This window comes from Montipora capricornis, chromosome 10 (assembly GCF_036669925.1).
Source record: "Montipora capricornis isolate CH-2021 chromosome 10, ASM3666992v2, whole genome shotgun sequence".
In the NCBI taxonomy this organism is placed as follows: domain Eukaryota; kingdom Metazoa; phylum Cnidaria; class Anthozoa; order Scleractinia; family Acroporidae; genus Montipora; species Montipora capricornis.
In genome coordinates, this window is record NC_090892.1 from 44,110,666 (window position 1) to 44,123,763 (window position 13,098).

Consider the following 13,098-nt stretch of genomic DNA (forward strand, 5'->3'; position numbering starts at 1 on the left):
GTAACTTGGAGAGCGCTATCTTGGATATGACGTAGCAATTGTCAACAAACATGTTCGACCTTACCAACTTCTTCGATCCCCGATCACTTTCTCAATGTTGAGTGACCTTTCTGCTTCGAGAAATTCAAATTTAAGATGAACTATGGTAACCGGTCTTGTGGTTCAGTAGGTAGTAGGCCATGTAGGCAATAAGCATGGCAGAAACTCAAGTCACTTAAAACTTATAGATTTTCTAGTCAATCAAACTAGGTGGCAAAAATCAGCCAGAGCAAATTTAATCAAGACAAAAACCTTCAACATGTGACAAACGTACCTTTTTCACTTTCTTCCTTCAGCGACAGCCATCTTCAATGCTTCAGCAAACGTATTTGTTTGCTTTCATACGGGGAAGCATTTAATTTAGACTAAGCTAACGCTGTTGGGGTGCAGGCTTTCGATGGGGATGAAACTAGACACATGTCTAGACTTGAGAACAATTATAAAAATAAAAAACCGAAGCTTACACCAGAAAATTAAAATTTTAAGAAAAGTTGGCCAACGAAAATAAAACGTGTATGGGTACCTCAAACGTGAAAACCTGACTGCTATATTGTCTGTTTGGGTCTGCTATTTTACCAAGGAGGACTTCAAGCGGGATTTTCAGGTATATGAATATTGGTCTTGGTGACGTTCGCTTCATACGGAAATCTCAGTCAACTAGTCCAAAATATCATTATATTGCAGCGAGAAAACTGAATCAAGCTATATATAGACGACTTTCTTTGTTATGCGCTAATAAATGTAACTTGAAGTGTGGTTAAATTTTTTTTAGCAGTTGAAACGATTTACTCTTACCATATGATGGAAATAAATAAATCGATCATTTGTTTTGAAGGTATAACAGGGATCTCGAAGAAAGCCACGGTAGACAAATTAAACTTGATTTCCAGGCATTTATTTCACAGCAATGAGCGCAGGATAGCACTGCAAGCTCTCTTTCACTTTGTAAAACTCCTTCATATAACTCACATATAAACCATGTTTAACGACCACACGGTAAATCTGTTCAAAGGTGGAGCCAATATCACTACAATTTAGTCTCTGGATTAAGATTCAAGTCTAGGTAAAGGTACACCTTATTTAACGTCGCAAGTTCCTTTACTCTCCCAGGAAGCCGACGGTGCGCTCATTTTACCCCCCTCTTTCCATCAGTGCTCCGTTTTAAGGGTATTTAAAGCTACTTAGGCTACACTGAAAGGAAAGAAGTCAAAACAAGGATGTGAGATCCGGGGATCGAAGTCGGGTTCTCTTGTACCAAGGCCGCGCTTTAACCAACTGTGCCACCCTTGCTCCTCTACAAAGTATTGCTCTCCTTGCTTGTGGTTTTCTTCTTTACATCAAGTACATTTCGTTATCCAGAGAAGTCCTTGACTATTGCTACGTCATAGCCTTGTTTGCATACGCAAAAACAAAGATGGCGGATTTCAATTTAAATTTGCCTATTTTTGAAGCGTTATTGTTGGCTATTTAAACACATTTAGTCCAAATGAGTGGTCAAGTATGACAATACAGGTAAAGAACTTTCAATTCAGCAAAACGTTTTCTAGACTGTACTTTCCTTTAATGAGTTTGTGGCATACTATCCTAGTACTAATCAGGACCAAAGTGGATCTGAAGAGTTACTTGTGGATATGGAGGGAGAAGTCGGTGCTGCTGAAGAGGAGATGCTGGAGTCAAGTGTGCATGTGACTGGGAGTCCCGGTCATTTCATTTCATTTTTTTATTCGCCATAAGGGGTACAAGAGAGAGAAGAAAAAAAAAAAAAGTCTTACTGTTTACAATCTCATGGCGAGGAAGCCCAAAAGAAGCCAGCAGGCTTATAGAGAATGGGCTCCCTCAGATAAATAAATAGAACAGAATTTTAATTTTATGAGGAAAAATGGCAGAACTACTGTAAAAATCTTATGATAAATTAGATAGTCATATTGATCATAATTAGGTTAAAAAACAGAGAAAGAGAGGAAAAAAAAAAAAAAGATATATATATATAAATATATTTTAATAAATATTTAAGATAAGAGGAATGCTTTCAGCTTACGGCAAAACGAAGCGGTACTTGTTGCATTACGAATTTCAGAACTCAGAGAATTAAAAAATTTAGGACCTTGGAAACTAATTGAGAACATTCTTACATTGGTTCTGCACTGTGGTAAATGAAAAAACTTTGAACTTCTAGTGCCATAAGAATGCACCTGGTGTGTCACCAAGAACATGTTATTGAAGCTATCAGGAAGTAAGCCAGATCTGTATTGATACATAAATTTACCTACTTGAAATTTGTAGATACTCTCAAGATTTAGAATTTTTAAATTTTTAAATAGAGGGTCAGTGTGAGCATCGAAAGCACTCCTCGACATTATTCTTATGACCCGCTTTTGAAGTGTGATTAATCTTCTGAGGTTTGATGGGTAAGTTGATGCCCAGACGCTCACGCAATAAAATAAGTATGGGTAGATAAGGCTGAAATAAAGTATCTGTAAGGAAGAGTTATCAAGGCAAAAACTTGATTTATAAATTATACCTAAGGCTTTAGACACTTTCCATGCAACATTATGTATATGTGATTTCCATGTTAAATGTTCATCCAAGATTACACCAAGAAAGGTAGTTTCCTTAACCCGATCAATCGAATAATTACTTATGTTAAAAGCTAGATCAAGTGTTTGCCTGTTTTGTCTCGGTCTGAATATGATAAAATTAGATTTCTTAACATTGATTGATAGCTTATTTGTATAAAACCAACAAGTTATCTTTTTCAGTTCTAAATTTACAACTTCCATAAGATACGAAGCATCAGTGTGCGAATAGAAAATATTAGTGTCATCAGCAAATAATATCATCTCTAAGACCTTTGATACACTACATAGATCATTTATATACACTAAGAATAACAGGGGACCTAAAATCGATCCTTGAGGGACTCCGCAGTACTAGTGCCGATGTCCATCATGTTAATTTAGTAGAAGAAGTGATGATACTGTATGTATCCCCTGTCCACGAGCCCCGAACGTAAGTTTGACACATTATTGCATTACTTTCAACATTATGCCTATTCTCCAGTGCTTAATAATAATAATATTACACTGTAGGGTATTGTTCTCATTGATTTTTTTAAGATTACAATTATCATTGATTTTGGGTTTTTCAATGGGTGGTGTGGTGGCCTCATGGTTAGTGCGCTCCACTCCGGAGCGAATTGGGTTTGAGCCCTGGGTGGAGCCATTGTGTTGTATTCTTGGGCAAGACACTTTACTCTCACAGTGCCTCTCTCCACTGAGGTGTATAAATGGCTACCAGCAAATAAAGCGGGATAAAGTCCGGCCTGATGAGTCACTAGGCGTGCATGCAGACTTTACCTTTTACCTTCTTTGTGTTTTTCAGGTTGAGTGTTCCAACTGCGCAAATTTGGAAAACAAGACGAAAAAGTGCGAAACCAGTATATTGGTTTAAAATACAAATATAACAGACTAAAAAGGCAGGGGTACAAGGAGAAAAAAGGTTAGATTTCTACGTCCAGGTATAAAATCTGACAAATGAAACATTCCTCAAACTCAAGTCCCAAATAGACAATCATTTATTAAATCTATTGCTATACAACGCTGGCAATTTCTTGATGTGCAAGCTTATGTAACAGAAAAACTTTTCTTTGAACTAGGTATTTTTTTCCTCATAGCTTCATGTACCATTGACACTCAAACTGCAAATCAACCTGTGCCAGAGTCTGATATTGAACAGCTACTTGAAGGAAAACAGGAAGAGGAAAACATAGATGAAGAGGACATGGATATGGACTGTGATGATGATGATGATGATATTTATCCTTCAAGTCCTCAAGAGGAGTACAACACAGAACAGGAGTCAGAGTCCGAGTCAGATATGTTAGCAACAGAAACGGATGAAGCTAAAGATCAAAGGTGCATAACCTTTTTTCTGCATAGCACTTTTGTTAGAAATAATGTTGGTGCACAGCCATGTATTACCACATTAACATGTGTCATGTGATGTGTATTTTAGAAACATCTGATGGAAATTCAATTCAATTCAGTTTATTCACACTTATTCAGATTCACAATGTTAATTTACAAGAATGAAAACGAAAAAAAAAGAAAGGTAAAAATAAACAAAGGAAAGGTAGCTTACATGTGCACTAGGTATTACTTTGAAATAGTGCGTAGTGACCAAAGGAGCAGAGCTTTTGAGTTGGCCACTACCACAGTGCAGTTCATAGTAAGAGGTGGTTATTAACAGACATACATAAGGTAATCACTATTTAAGGCAGAGATCTAGGTAAAATAGATAAATTAATTATTTGATAGAGCTAGACGGAAAATACATAAGGTAATCACTATTTAAGGCAGAGAACTAGTTAAAATAGATAAATTAATTACTTGATAGAGCTAGATAATAATTGAAACTGACTGTTGAGTAGGAGACGCTCATAATATATAGAGTTCATTGTTTGAGCCATTTTTTTTTCCTTTTTCCTGCTTTTAGAGTCCATGTTACAGATGACAACCTTTACACTCAGCCAAAACATGTGGTATTCCTGACTCAGCTATTGATGCTGTTTCAGTTTTGTCACATTTGTAAGGCTGATGATCCAGAAGTAACAACACGCCAAGAGGGCACAATGGCTATAGTGAGCAGCACCTGTCGCAACCCAAAGTGTACAAGGAGAAACTTCATTTGGAGGAGTCAACCGAACATGCCTGGAACACAAATTGCTGATGGCAATTTTCTTCTTGGCTTTGCAATTCTAATGGCTGGTGGGTCAGCCAGTAAAGTTCTCAACATTTTTTAGCACATGGGATTAGGATGTGTATCTTTGCATTCATTGTTCCAATACCAGAAAGTACGAGCAAGCAGTGATTCCTAATATATATTATATCCCCTAGGGGTGGTGGGGGGGGGGGACTTGCATATGAAAGGGGCAGGGATGTCAGACTCAGTAACTACAGTACCGCTCGAAACTATTAGTGCATTTGCATGCGGTAATACCTCGTCTTTGCCGAAAGTGTTTACCGCGAAATCACCTAGGTTGGACGAAAACCGCAACCGAGGCAAAGACGAAAGCAACCGAATGCCACGGCCGACTTAATTGCGGTAATGTGCCGTAAGAAAACAATGGTACTTTGCAAAGCATTGTTTAATATTATCACACCTAGCTCCCCAAGGTAAAGAATGAATATCCAAACTGTTTTTCACAGCACCGACGCAACGCACTGTTTAATATGTTCATCTCATTTTGCCGTGACAGCTGAGAACAGAGAATGTTGATAACGTTTCATGATGCTTAATTCTTACATCTTTATGTTTAATAACTTGTAAGTTTTTCGCTATCATGATGAACAGTTCTTCGAAAAGGGTAAAACGACATTTCTTTTAAAAAACTGTGTGGATTATGCGTATTAAACTTAAGTCGCCGCCAGTGCAGTCCGACAGGAAATATGTATATTTAAAATGAAAAGCGCTTCAAATTTTGCGTCCAGTCCAAATAGAAATGTTTACGGGATAGTTGTTGAAAAGCTCTAACTTTGAACTAAACCTTACTACAACATGTAATGACTTAAAAATTACACCAGCGAAGAACCGTAACTGTATTCCCAAAGTTTCTTAAGCAACTCCTGACCACTCCTTCTCGCGCGTTAATTACGATCATTTCTGATTTAAAATATTAAGTGGCAGGTAATTCAGCAGTTGAGCTTGAAATTCAGAAATATTCATTCCTCTGAATTGTTAAGATGAACTTAAATTAATGCTTCAACGGTCACACGATAGACGAGTTCAATGAAGCCTCTGCCAGTTTGGCGAGTTAAAACGTAAATAAACTAAGCTGCATGCTTCCGTCACGCAAACGATAGCTCATGAAATACGTTGTTCGATTCGAACTGCTTAACAAGTTTGTAACAAATGGAGAGCCACGTTTCTCGAACGGCTGACAATTACTTGTAAAGTTAATCGTTTTTTCCATCTTTCGGTCGATAAGATCGAAATGACTTTTGCGTATCTTTCAAGGCTGGCCGCTAGACGAGCGGTGTCACCGTTAAGACGAGTTTTCCCAAACACGTGTAAATTTCATTCTTCTCTTTATTAAACAGATTTTGAACAACTTTTAGAAATCTTGTCGTTTGCTGGAAAAAGAAAAACGATCAACGCTTTATGAAAGCGACTTTATTATAATCGAATGTGCCAAACTTCGCAGATTGTAAATGCGGCAAATACGCATACTAATTATCGCTGCGATTGATCCGCAAAAATATGCAGATTTCTTTGATAGCATCTGCTCCAAATAAAAGCATACTGCGTCCTCTCTTAACCGCGGCGTAAATCAACCGGAAAAAATCTAGGTGAAACCTCGGCTTTCGGTTACCATAGACGAGGTTTTACCTCGGTCAAACTGGGGATTGAACCTGCGGTTTCACCTAGTCAGAACCGCGGCAAATGCACAAATAGTTTTGAGCGGTACTGTAGTATCATCTTTACTGAGACACCATCTAGCTAAGTTGCCATTGTTGTTTTGACTGTTTCACAATGGAGGCTTCCAACAGTTAACTTCACAAAAGTTTCTACAGTACTGGCCGCAGGAATAGCAGCATTACACGCGCGTATCATGCGTGTAAGTCCGCCATATTGCGCGCATTTTACACGCAAATTACGCGCGCGTTCCGCGCGAGTAAAAAAATTACACGCAAATTCTTCACAGTGCGTGTAAAATTTTACACGCAGAGTTTCGTGTAAAAGAGGGTGGTTGTACATCAATTTGTAGCGGCTTTTTCACGAAGAACAATGTTGCATGTCTAAAAGCACTACTGGTTTCCGAAGAATTTATTCAGCTTTGCATTTCAACATTTTCGCAACAAGTGTCCACTTTATTTGAATAGTCAAAAATTGACTTGACTTGTTTTGCTGTGGTCATCGTCTGCATATCACCGCGTGTTTGGATGCTCACCGCATGTTTGCGTTTGTCTCATTTCGAGGACCGTTTCACTGGGTGAAATCATTCCTAAAATGAAAAGGCTGCGAGTCGGGTGATAAATCACAGCTGCTAAGGCGAATATGTTATAAATTGCAAGTAAAAGTAATGATATACCACGACGACGTTCCATTTCATTTTCCTTTCACCGCTCACTGCCGGTGAATGAGCGCGTCGCCGATCTATTTTAGAATAATACCAATGTTTACTTTTTTAAACCGCCCATTTGATCTGATCTGAGAATAAGACCAAAATAATTTTGCTCCAACGGCTTATTACATTCGCGGTTTAAAGGATTAATTAATGTTTTGGTTCAAAGAAAGTTAGTCCGCCGACCAAGAATCGATAAATGAACTGAGTGGCGGTTTGAAACATTCGCTGAGCTGTAATTAATTTTGAACACTTAATTCTACGCAGCATACAATTTCACCATCGAAAAACGACGCGATACGCTTGATTTTTCTGTTTAACTAGAGGAAGACGTGTTTTAAATTTTCATGTTACTTTCGCGAGTTTAAGAACACCCAGGAACCAGAAATTTCAAGAATATTTTAAGAATAAAGCCGAGGCTGAGATTTTGAAAAGGATAGATATAATTTTGTGTGTTGAAACATCAGTAAATACAATACAATTTTATGTTTTTTAACTTAACAGTATAAAATTATTCCTTTCTCTGAACGGCGAAACTAGCCAACAAAACGAACAAACTATAGCGATGCGATAGAGCACGTGTAACGCGATACAGATCTAGATACCAAACATTTGTAATTGGTACTCCAATAAATTCTAAAACGGAAATGTCATGAGCTATAATTTAAGAATAATACAAGAATATTTTCAGCCTAAAATCGGCAGAAAATTAAGAATATTCAGCCTGGGCCGGAAAAACAACATTCTTACAATAAAAAGGAGTGCAAACGAATAAAAGAATGTAAACAAAGCTAGCACCTTGAGCAGATACATGTGCGTCTTATTTACGGTAGTTCAGCGTTATTAAAAGTTTTGCTTTGCTGTTAAAATATAATTCGGTCAGTCTATACTGTATTACTGGGAGGGTATTATTTTTCACCAATTGCGTTATTAAAAACGCAAAAACAATCGCAGGACCAGAATTCAAAATAGCATGCATTTACACACAACAAATGTCAAAAATACGACATGTATATGTAAATGTATTAAAATTTCGGTTTCTTGAATATTGGCGTGTATGCTTCAAGTTTTCCCGTTCATAGCTGATTCTAACAGCTTGACTTCGCAAATCAAAATACATTTTAAAGTTTCCCTTAGTAATTCAAACTTCCGCCTTCTTGCCGTGCGATCGCTCGGTCCGCACAGTCAACAAATTGACTGTCTAAATACATACAGCACAAGTTCTAAGTTTGCTTGTTTTTCGGTGATATATCATGATGTCAAGCATTTCCATTGATCGTTCGCTCGTTACAGTTATAACGTTTGATTTTTACTTGATTAAATGGGGGAAACCGGATTAAGGAAATTTCGCTTAGCTTGGTTTGAAATGAGAGCTAAGGATTTGTTGACGGATTACGGCGCGCAATCCAAAGACAGAACCTTATTCCAAGAACACTCAAGCGAAGGTCGAATTTCTCAAACAGAAATACCGACTCTGTGATTGTAACTTTCATTGTCAAATTCATGTACATTGCTAAGAGGAAAATACACGCAATGTGCGTGTAATGGACATAACAATTTTACTCATGACAAATTACACGCAGCCTGCGTGTAATTTCAGGTGCGTGTTATAGATCGTGTACATTTTGCGCGCGCGTAACTTGCGCGTAAATCCGCCATCTTGCACGCATTTTACGCGTGTGTAGGTGCTGCTATTCCTGTGGCCAGTACTGTATTGTCCATCTTATTATTTATTCAAAATATTTCCCCATTTCTGATTGGTTAAACCCACATGCATAATTCACCATAACCAGCTGCTGTTGACCAAAAATTGAACCAATGATGTCAAACATGCAGCCTGCTGCATATTATTGAACCGTTGACCGAGAAAAGCTGGGAACGAGGCTGTGTTATTTTTAGTGAGTGGAAAAACAAAGAGCAAAATGGCAAAACTCCTTTAAGAATGGGGAAATATTTTGAATGAATAATAAAACAATTATTATTGAATTCAGCTTTCCTATGATATGAGGAATTCTGCAGATCTCAGAGGGTGTTATCCACCTCGGCCTTCGGACTCAGCAGAATTCTTCATATCCTACTCAGCCTCATTCAATAATTGCTAAGTCTGGAGTATTAATAGCTTTACTTTCTACTTCAACTGATATTTTGCAGGAGAAGTTATTCCCAATGATTTATCTTCACTGGAAGAAATACCAACAAAAGCTGGTGCAGAGTTTGAAGGAAGTGTTTTGTGTTTTGTTTTACGAGACATCTGGTTTGTCTCTTCTACTGGGCAAACCTGCCCAGAGGGAAGGAGCACGAACAGGACTCGAGGTCCTATGCGAGGTGCTCCACCCTACCTTAACCAGACCAGAAAGACCAGACCACAACACCGGGAACTACATGCCTTACTCTTTACGACAAGTGTGCGGGTTCTTTTACGTCCCACAGGATTATGAACATTGAAGGGTTGTGAGACGGGACCTCCGGCTTATCGTCCTTATCCGAGAAGACTAGAGAGTCTAACCATTTGCAGATGTAATTACAAAGGCAGCACTTTCTCCTCAGTTATTTAAAGACCCTGAGTGTTGGTCCGGCCGGAGCTGAACTCACGACCTCCCGCGTGACAGCCCGGTGCTCAACCAACTGAGCCACCGGTGCGCGGTGAAAGAAGGTGTTGTGATGGCGGGTGACGGCAGACATGACAGTATGGGGCACAGTGCCAAATATGGTGCCTACACCATATTTTGCTGCACATTGTCAAAGATTATTCACTTTTCATTAGTTCAGGTATAAAATAATCTTTGTTTCTCTAGCCTTAGGATGGGTATACTGTACATTGTATGCAGCTGTAACAATGCTGCTATTATCTTTTGCCTTGGTTTAAGTATTTCCTATTTGGATATTTTTTATTTTTCTTCAGCGCAATGAAGCAGGGAATGGTTCTGGCATGGAGTATTCCAACGAAGTTTGGCCTACCTGTCTGAATGTGGAATAAAAGTATCCACATTCATTTCAGATAGGCATACTTCAATTGCCAAGCACATGAGGGAAAAGCGGATTGATATAACACACTACTTCGACCTATGGCACTTAAAGAAAAGTACGTAAAAAACACATTGTTTTTTTGTTAAACACATTGATGTTATAAAAGTTCAAAATGCTGATGTTGATTCTATGATGCTTCAGAGGTGCAGAAGTTGCTGACAACAATTGCAAAGGAGAGTGGATGTGAAGCAGTCAAAGAATGGATCAGACCATGCATTAACCATTTGCACTGGAGTGCAACGTCAACTGCCTGTGGAAGTGGAAGAATAATTCTGGCAAAGTTCAAATCCTTCCTTAGCCACATCACCAGCAAGCACTCAGGACTAGATGATCCCCTCTTCAACAAATGTGCTCATGGAGATATTCGTCATCGGAGGTGGCTTTTAAAAGGTTAGTATCCAAATCATTGAATTGAACTACAAACCCTCCCATTGTTTCATGCATGTGTTGTCATTTGTGACCGCTGTGTATTATGGGAACATTATGGGAACCGCTATGCATCATGGGATGCTTATTCATTTCAGCTGTAGTTCCGAGATAACCTCCACACGATGTTTTTACATCTTGTCACTATCGATATCAAAAGAACTGTATCATGTGTTTCTCAAACCAAAGTAGCCAACCAAAGTCAAGGGTTCTCAGGATAGTGCATTTCTTTGCTGTGCTTTATAGTTCTTATGTTGCGTTTATATCTTTCTCAAAGTACCATTAAGCCAGTTCGGAGTTTAAACAAACGAATGTGCACGTCGGGTTAAGAACAAGCATATGTTTGTCTTTTTTGTTATAGTAAATAGCTACAAGAATTTGCGTTACAAATGTATTGGTTTCTGTGCCATCCTCGTTCCCAGAGCTGGCCAAAAGGATCGCAGCTCTGGGAACGACAATGAATATACGCTTGCTTTTATGGGGCTGGACAATCTGCGAGCCATGCAAATTTCGCATTTAAGTCTAAGAACCCATGTCAAATAGCGCCGAGAAACTGCAATTAAATCTAAGTACCCATTTTAACAGTTAGCTTTCAATAACTGTGTGATTCGCCTTTTGACTCGCCATCTTGGCTCGCCTGACTCGCAGTCATGGTTCTCATGCCTCCCAGCCATGGCTTGCATGCGTCGCATGCCTCACCGGCTCGCTTATGTCCAGACTCTGCTTCAAGGGAGGAGGGGGGGGGAAAGAAAAAAGGTCTGGGACAGAGAAACGATGCAAAGCGTTCATCTTGATCAGCGGGCGCTCTTTGTGATAGCTGGCCTGCTTTCAGGTGTTTCGAATGTTAAAAAGATTGCAATCTCTGTAAAAACTATGTGTCTGTTGGCTTTATTGTTTGTGCTATTATCATGAAGTGAAGTCGAGAAAGCGTTCATAGCTGACTCGTTCCCTAATGGCTCTGAAGCTTCCCGTCGAGGCACAACTCACAACTTGCACAAATAATTTACAAGTACGAGTTAAATGTGTAGTCCGCATAGCTAGTTTGCTCGACATAAATCCGTTTATTCACGAGAGCTCAAATATTTCAAGTTGTTTCCGATGCATCGTCGGACACCCGAGTTTTAGGATTCAGACGGTAATCAGTGTAATTTTTAAAGGACCTCTTCCTGTTGTTTGATGGCTCCAAAACATCAAGACAAACATCGCCTCTTAAACCAACCACGTTTAATATTATTCAATACAATATCTACTGCGTTTGAAAAAACTGCTTTTGCAAACTTTCCTGTATATCAGCGGGATGTTTTGGGTTGGGGAGATCTGATGGAAAGAATATTTTTAAAAGATGTTATTTCATTCGACCCACCACAAGTGCTACTTTTCATTCTTGAATTTGTCCTAGTCAAGTCAATTTTTATTTATACTCAGAAATAAATAATAATTAATACATTTTAGTGCTTAAAACTTAAGACCCAAAACAAGAAACTGTGTATGTTCAGCTTGAACAGGGATAAACTAAAAATTGCTTATTTCGAAAAAAAAAATTGTTGAATAAACTGAAAAGAAGCCACCACATTTCTCACGTGCACCGGCATTGGCCGCCATGTTTCTTGTTTTGTTTGCACTTGGGGATTGAAATTTCTGCTCGTGCGCAATACACGAATCCGCTGACTGGTGCCTCCATGATTGCTTTACAAGTTGTCAGAACATCGTTTGGATTTCATTTAAGAGAATGTATGGGAAGTTGCTTTCCCCACCCCCTCCACCTGCTCTGCTTTTATCCCAATGTGAGTATGTCTTTTGAAACTCTGAACTCGCTTGAGTCTTGTCATTTACCCATTAGTGAAACGAAATTCGGTAACGGTCAGTATAGGCATTGCATTTACAAAAGTGCTCCAAATGAGCAACAGATGATAAACAATAATTATTAGCTTGTTACTATAATTATGTAGCCTGTGCATTTGCAAATACATGTATTCCTGTTAAGGAAATATTACAAAAGCTTATTGGCATTTTTTTATTATCCAGTTTGCCTTCAAGTTTTTTCAAGTTATCACTTGCCTTCTTGCTTCCTGCTTTGTGGAAACTGATGGAATCATTCTTGGTAAAGAGGAAGAAGATATATTGATCAAAGTAATAGAAGAATTCAAGTTGAATCCGACACATTGGATTTACAATTCTCCACTTACCCTTTCAAAAATATTTTTGTGGTATCCATTGCAACATTATCAAATGTCTGTTGGAATTTCATTCTTGGACCACTAAATTGACACATCAAAGTCCACGCAATCCGAGATTAGTATATGACCTGCAGGGAAATATACTTTTAGTTCAGTCTATCTACAGGTGCAAACGCAATCTTGCAGAGCTCAAACTTCCTGGTCATGAATATTACTCTGCATCAGTAGATACATGTATCTTGAACATCATTCCCATAACAATAACGGAGAAGTTTCCTATTAAGCTGTTATACCGTTCTGCATGTT